Source organism: Amblyomma americanum, chromosome 1 (assembly GCF_052857255.1).
Source record: "Amblyomma americanum isolate KBUSLIRL-KWMA chromosome 1, ASM5285725v1, whole genome shotgun sequence".
In the NCBI taxonomy this organism is placed as follows: domain Eukaryota; kingdom Metazoa; phylum Arthropoda; class Arachnida; order Ixodida; family Ixodidae; genus Amblyomma; species Amblyomma americanum.
The window spans coordinates 214,775,741-214,784,046 of NC_135497.1; positions in this window are offsets into that span (position 1 = coordinate 214,775,741).

Below are 8,306 nucleotides of genomic sequence, written 5' to 3' on the forward strand. Positions count from 1 at the left end.
GGCGTCCGGAACATGAAAGGCCACCCAGCACCTCCACCAGATGTCACGTAGTGGTGACGGCAGTGGAAGCAGCGATGAAGACGAAAAAAAGTTCTTGTAAAAGAAAACTGTTTATTGCGCTGACTTGCACCCAAAATGAACTGAATCACTCGGCGGCGGCGAAGCGACAAGCGGGCTCGGCGGTCGTCGAACAGAATGCCCGCCGCTGTCGGCCATGCTGCATTTAAAGCTGATAGCGAACTTTCGAGATAAATTGTGCAAAGTTACTAGAACATTCCGGAACAACGTAGAATCAGCTCTAACTGGCTGCGATCAATCGATCTCTAGTAGCGTCTTGCGCCGCAAACAATGCGATAAAGAGGTGTGGTGGCAGATTTGAAAAACGAACAAACACTGCAAATATTCGCGGCAATATTTCTAGCAGAGTTTATGGCTCTTGGGCTGGCCGCTTTGAAAACTCCCACAACTGTTTCTCAGGTGATATTCCTCGCAAATTGTCTCTCTGTTTTGTTGGTGCTGGAGTCCACACGAAACGCTTTTTTGATACGCTCACTAAAGTTTTTTTTTATTCCTGGATGGGTGAAAGAGGTGCGCTTCGTTTGGATACCAGACCACTGCGGTATTTTATAAAATGAAGCAGCGGACTTTTTGGCACAGTCAGCTCTAAATTCAGCTGTTGCCTGTAGCGTCCCTAATATTGTTCTTTTCGGTATGACTCGATTTCAGCGTTTTCAATTTATAACCGCCACGTACAACGCTCTCTTACTCTTTACTGTTGACTACCAACATCTTATGTACCCATGAAAGGCTCGTGCGTGTAAAACCCGGCAGTGTGAGGTAGCGATGACACTCATGCGGTGCAGGATTCCCCGTTTAAATATTTACTTATGTAGATGCGGGTTCAGTCCCACAAACCTTTGTGCGAACTGTGGTGAGGTCGAGACATTGGAGCATTTCCTACTCTCTTGTATGCACATCAGAGGAGAGCACACCTAGAAATTCCCATTATAATGTTGGATCTCACTTTGCCGGTTACGCTCCTCCTCTCTTTCGGCGCGAGCGCCAGGGGTTTTGCATTGCATCAAGTTTGCGGATACCTCCACAATTATATAACAACTACCGGCAGATCCCCTTGCTAATTGTTTCCAAAATTTTCGCAGTAAAAAGAGCGTTTGGGTATTTTCATATATTTAATTCTCTGATATTCTCTCCCGGTATTTTGTTTTTCCTTTTCTTTTTAATTACTCTGAAATTTCACCCAAGGCACAATCATTAGCTTGGCACCAGTTTACCTTATTCTATGGGGTCTCCCCACTGAACCCTGGCCGATCCCCCGTCGTGGGTATGTGCCATGTCACGAAGGCAACAACTACAACGCGGTCGGCGACGGACATGTTGATCTGCTGGCGGCCCGAACTTCCAGGCTTGTGCCTCAGCCGCAGACGTCTGGGATACCAGAGCTGCACAGCCGTCGTCGAGAGCCTGAGCCCCCAGACCCAGGCACCGCTGTTCCCTTCCTGTTCGGCAGCCTCAGAGCACGGGACGCCTTTGTCTCCACCGCTGCTTGCCCGGGCTACCTGACCTGGAGGCCGCGCCTGTGTTCCATCAGGGCATCGACTGGAGCCTATAGACTGCGCCGACGCGCCGCCACACCTTCTCGTCCGACGGACCATCTACCAAGGCTACACATCGAACGCTGGATATTTCGCCGAATATTGAACGCTGAGTGATCCTCTCCTTTTTTTTCTCCCGAGCTCTTCTTTGTCTTCCGAGAGTGTTGTCCTTGTTTGGTTGCTTTCCTGTTCATGTGTTTTGAATCCTTTACTCTTAAGGCTTACAATAGAGTTTTTTTTTTTCCCACATGCCCCCTGGTCTACTTCTTCGACCGTTTACGATGCGGTAATCCGAACCTGCAGTCTTCCCCTCACACCATGAGTGGATGCACACAATAAATTCACATTTCGCTATTATAATGTCAATTATGAGGCCACCAGTCACGTTGAAAGCGCGAGAGATACTAACGGCCTCATTGAAAGAGCTAGTTTCGCGAGGTAAAAATACATTTAAACGCACCCTGTATATTTAGAAAAAGAACACAACGACGAATGTGATGTTGAGGCCCTGCATTTTAAGCCTTTTAAAATAATGAGCTGTCCGTAGAATTGCCATTTACGCTCCTTTAAAACTTCGTAGGCACGGTCTGGTCGCCTCATGACGCAAAGGCGTATCGCTTATTATTGCGTGCACGTTAGATGGGACATGTCGCGGAGGAAAGGGCGGATAAGAGTGAAACCCTAGGTGAAGCCCTAAGAGTGAGGCCCTGTCCACTGGATAGTGAGCAAACTGCCCACCATGGCAGGTGGCAGTTAATTTAATTATTGTTCGCGAGAGGTTGGCCGGGAAGAGCAACCTGGGTTCCACACGCTCCATCGATGGAAGTACCTTTTATTGAAGGGCGGTGGCGCATCGCTTAACCGACGCACCACTGCGCCAGGTGTGGTATGAGGACTGCTAGGGATCTATAAATGCGAAGTAGAGAATGACCGATGTCGCGGCGTTAAAAGAAGATGGCGAGAACTAAGACGCCAAGAACGAAAAATAAAAGAAATAAAATAGAAATCGGTGTGTGGTCAATTTATTTACCCCATTTACTGCAGCGCCGTGAAGGCATAATTGCAGGGGGGATACAAACATACAATTTTCAAAGATACATCTTAGAGCCTGCGACATGAGCTCAAACTCTGGTACAAAAAAAAAAGCTTAGTTCGTAACGGCGACCGCTTACGTATTAAGACGTAGACGTAAGCCTTTCTTGGCTCATGAGTGGCGAGGACGGAAGTTGTCCGCGCGAACTGTCAACCACAAGTGTTAGCGGGAATAAAACAAAAATGCAAAAGTTCATTAAGCAACAGTTCTTATGCAAGCAGTATAAGCAGTATAGCAGTATGCAGCAGAAAGCAGTATAGCTTCCCTCTGTAGCCGTTTGGCTGCGCTTGGGTGGATGCCAATCAGTAATTACTCCCTCCTTACAAATCTACTCTACTTTGGCGAATTATGATTGTTCGTTTGCTTTTTCCTTTGCAGGGTGTTTGTTGGTGACTTGGGGCAGATGTCAACGTATCCTCCTGGCCAGAGTTCTCCCTCGGCCAACCTTTTCGCAGACGAACTTCCCCTGAACGCCTTCTTTCGGTATGACATCAGCAGAATTTCCGTTGCGCTAGTCCCTTCGGGTGGAGGCGTCATTAAACTGAACAACCCAGATGCAGTCCAGACTGCGTTGCAGACGTTCTCACCTCTCTTAATGAAGATCTGTGACGTCCGGCAGTTCGATATTGTGTGCAGGTCGTCTGATGAGGCCTGCATCACGGATTTGCCGAGGTGTTCCTCCTGTGAAAGTCATTTGTGCGCACATTCATTACTCCTCATTTGGCATGCTCTAAAGGACTAGTGTGGGGTGTTGGCTCTCGACTCAGTCCTTCGGAGACGGTTGATAAACTCTCCCCTGCAGCGGTGATTTCCGTCCACTGTTGCACACGCGTAGTTGGGGGCGTGAAGGTACTGACTGAGACGGTTATTACTGCTTTTGCCGGAACCACATGTCCATCTGAGTCAAAGGTGTGGCCCCTGCTGTTTAAGGTGGATCAGTTTGCCTCACGGTCGCCGCAACACCGCAATTGTTGGAGGCTTGACCACAGTGAAAATGCCTGCAAAACAAGGTCAAGGTGCTTTGCGTACGGTGCAAGCCATGACCGGGAAGGGAGCTGTGAAAATGATAAGACATGTTGCTTGTGCAATGGTGGCCACGCTGCAACCTATTGCAACTGTCCTGCGAGGGCTGAGGAGGTACAGGTGTTGGGGATTCTCGACAAGCGTCGTTGTTCTAGGCGCGAGGCTAATGCGATTGTTAAGGAAAGGGCTCTGGTTTCTCGAGTGTGGCAGTGAAGCAGATTACTGTGGCGGATTCTAGTCTTCTCATACGATAGCAGCAGTAGCAGAAAAGGCTATGGCGAAGGTCATGGACTGTTTGGTGGAATCTGTCACTGCATGCATCTCTCAGGCCATGATGTCACAGATGTCCTTTTTAATGCTAACCCCAGTACCTCTCATCGTCATGTGTGGAACCTGCTGCAGCTCCCGCCCGCTCAGAATGTGTCCAGATCTTCTATTTATTGAGTGTAGACGCAAGAAATGTGCCCGTCTCCAACTTGTGCCCCAGAAGTCTTGAGAGGTGCAACTGCTGAATGTGTTGACATCGTGGAGCTAGATGCACGAGCCCAAAAACGTAGCCGGTTCCCTTTGACCTTTGCTGGACCGTCTGGCCACAGTCTGAAAAAAAGAGGATAATTTCGGCGTAAATTTTAAGTGCGCCATTTTGGAAAAGGCCGTTTCGTATACAGATCTCTGGCAAAATATGGTTTCTGAGAGTATCTCAGTGGAACTGCCGTTCCATTCAATCAGCTTACACTGATTTAATCTGTCTTTCAAATGAGATTTTACCCGGCGTTTTGCACCGCTTCAAAAAATATTATTTAAAGAAACAAAATTTTGCATAAAAAACTGCACAATTTACAGGATCTCCCATCGACGGGGGGTTGGTTTACTGCTGTTAGTATCGTCCAGATTCTGTCAGAGGGTAAGTTTAGTGTATCACTGTATAGATGTCTGTTGTGAAATTCAGGCTGTGGGCCTTTCCATTCTTGGATTTCACCCCATTGCTGTTGCTAATGCTTATTTCCCATCTGTAGTTCACGGCACGCGTCCTCTGGATTCTCTGCTCTCGAACAGCAGATCTCATGTGTTGCTGGTCGGGGATTTCAATTCACACCACTCCACTCGGGCATTTAGAACGGATCAGTGCGGCTCACGTTTATGGTGCCGGGCCTGTGTACAAAGCCTAATCTATGCGAACGCGGGTTTTCCAACTTTTCTCCGAGGCCAGTCGCTCTAAGTATTAGATTTAGTCCAATGTTTAAGGGAATCCCCCAAGGTGGAGTAGATTTTTAATAAGGGAGTAATTACTCATTGGCATCCACCCAAGCGCAGGCATACGGCTACATAGGAAAGCTATATAGCTTTCTCAGAAACTTCGCAGTCAAACAAAAATTCGCCCTTGTCCGGGTTTCGAACCCGGCACCACTGCTTCACCGGAGCAGTCGCTATACCAACTGAGCTAACCGGGACGGCAAGCTTACGGTAGGGCGAGAGCGAATTGGTCAATAACTCGAAGTGAGAACAGTGTTGGTCAAATGTTTTTTTTTAGGGGAATCCCCCAAGGTGAAGTAGAAGTACAGTATATTAGAGTTAATGGTTACCGGAGTAGATTTAACGTTCTCCACCCCAGGAGTAACGGCTACCTCTTGGACTCGTGTTGGCTCAGCAACAATTAGTGATAACTTTCCAATCAGTTTCGAAATTGTGTGTCCGATGAGTTTGATCGACGGGCTCAGCTGCTCCCTCATCAATTAAAAGAAGTTCAAAAGCTCACTAACTACGGAACTAAAAACCGCGCCGAATTTTTGTGGTGAGAGCAGGGTGTTAGACATTTTCTCCGCTATAGATGGAGTGCGAAAGCAATCAGAATTTATAGTTCGGGCTGGTAGAGGCACTTCCCCGAGTCCTTGGCGAAACGCGGAGAGAGAATGAAAAGGAAACGCAGGGAGGTTAGCGAAACGCGGAATGTACAAGGGATCATAGTCGGCGAAAAGCAGCCTGGAAGAAACTAATTCATAACCAATGCCCGCAGTTGGGTCGATTAAAAATTTATCTCAGCTGCTTTTAAGCGCGCAGTCTCTCTCATGCAAAGAAAGGATTGATGAACAGCGTTATGACCATCTTTATATCTCGGTCGAAAAACAGACAAGCCTTGTTTCGTTTTCTGGTATCTAGGAAGAGACCGCCGCCATTTCACAACATTCCCTTATCTGTGTTGACCCCTGCAGAACTTTCAACGCCATCAGGGGAAATTGGCAGAGGCTTGCAGGGTCGCTTTTCGGCTTTTCTTCTCCGTCACCCAAGAGTGGGTAATCACTACGGTGACTTTGTTAATGTCTCTGTTTCTGAGCTCTCTCAGATTGTAAATCGGTTACTTTCCGCGGCTCCTGGCTGACTGTGTCCGCTCTGCGATTATTAAACTCCTTTTCGGTGAATCCCCCAATGATCTATTGGAGGTTGTAAATTACTCTGTTAGAACCCCATAGATTCCGAATGTCTGGTGTCTTTCAAAAGTTGTCCCTGTGCTTAAAAAGCGAGGCGAAGGGTTTGTCTTAGACAACATTAGACAAATTTCTTTGACCTCGAATCTGGTGAAATTGGTAGAACATGTGCTGTATGGCCAAATTATACCTATCATTACCGAAACAGGGCTCCTGTTCCCCTGTCAAATTGTTTTTAGGCCGGGGTGCTCCATATGGTGTGCGCATACCGACCTAGAGAGCCGGGTCCGGTGCTAGTCGCCGTAATCAGTATGCTGCGCTTGTTTCTTGACATCAGCAAAGCGCATGACAGTGTAGAACATGGGCCCTGGGCTTGCCAAGTTATTTTGTGGCATGGTCGTCAGCATTCGTGGCCGACAGGAAATTTTATTGCTGTCAACGCGGGGTATCTTCACCCAAATTTCGTCAGTCTAGAAGTGTGCCCCTAAGTGTAGTTCTCTCCCCTGTGCTTTTCAATCCCTTACTTAGTTCTATTTCGACCTCACCTGATGTGATTACATACATGCTTGCAGACGATATAGCTTTCCTTGCTGCTGCGAATGACTGACCTTCGTTTCACATATCGTTACAGTCATATTTAAATGCGACCGATGGCTATCCGATACCCACTTATATCTTAATGTAAACAAGTATGCGTTGTTAATTTTCCCTATTTCTCATCAGGTAAACATTTTGCTTACTTTGCGGAATCACGTGATTCCACAAGTGAGTCTGTAAAGTGTCTCCGGATTACATATGACACCTCTCTTTCTCGGCGGACACATATAAATCACGCTGCTGCGAAAGGGGTTAGGCCAGGCGGTCCACTGCGCAGACTGAGCAGCCCCCACTGCGGTATGAGCAGGCACTCTCCTCTGATGATTTATAAAAGGTATATCCGCCCTGTCTTAACATTTGGCTGCGTTTTATTCTCTGGAGCGGCTGCATACAGACTGCGCTCTCTCCGTCTCTTAGAGAGAATCACTGAGTCTCTGTTTGCGACGCCCTAAAATTGTGGCCAACAATGTTTTATATCTTGAAGCGCGGATGCCATATCTTACCGCATGGTTTCGCATTCTGATGTTCCAAACGTTTTTAAAGCTATGCGATTTGGAGTAGCATTTTCCCCAGTTGACTCTCTCCTTAGTCATCAAGGGGAATTCTTTGGTGTCGGATGGTCTCTTTTTCAAACTCCCTAGATCTGTTTGGTTGAATCTTTACTTGGGCCATTAAATGTGCGAATACCTGTAATTGTTCCGGTGCGGTTCATCACCTTACCTGTGGGCATAATCTTCAATGATATCCATCCACGCAATGCCAAATAAATGTCTTTCCCATTGTTAAATAGTATGTTGCAAGACTATTTGATGAATTTTCACTCACACGTTTCAGTTGTGACTGATGCCTCGCGGGAAGAAAAGGAAGGCGTCGGCATTTTCTCCAAGTCTCTTGTCTGGTCTTTTCCTCTCCGTCTTCCAGATTTCGCCCCTATTTATTTGGCTGAGTTTCTATCTGTGGCTCTTGCTCTGCGCAAGCTACCCATCTCTTTTTCAGCGGTAATAATAATTACGCACTCATTATCTTATGCACTTCCCTATCCACGTCTTCCGAATCGCAGTCATTTCGCATGCTGAAATTTTTATTCCCTCCTCATGCACAATCAGTTCGGTTTGTTTGTGTTACTGGACACAGGGGCCTTCATTTCAATGAATCAGTTCATGGTTTAGCGAAGGCAGCTCTGAGTGGTCTAATCGTTGGCCTCCTTCCAACCTGTGTGTTCATTACGGTGGCACTGTTTCGTACGTGTACTTTATTGCAAGAATTCGCCGCATCAGCGCTTAGCCTATTTCCTTGGATGATTATGAGCAGCTTCTGTTCCCTTGGAGAAGTAAAGTTTGGCGATCTCGCAAACTTGAAGTTTTCTGCATGCGACTACGTTGCTGGGTGCCACAACTAAATTTTTACCTCTACATGCCTGGTCTTGCGATCTCCCCTTTGTGTCCGTATTGTGCTGAGCTAGAATCAATATACCATTTTCTTCTGTTTTTCTCGCTACACTTCGCTATGGAGGCGACTTTTAGAAGTTTCATTCCAGAAACTCAGTCAGCGCCTGTC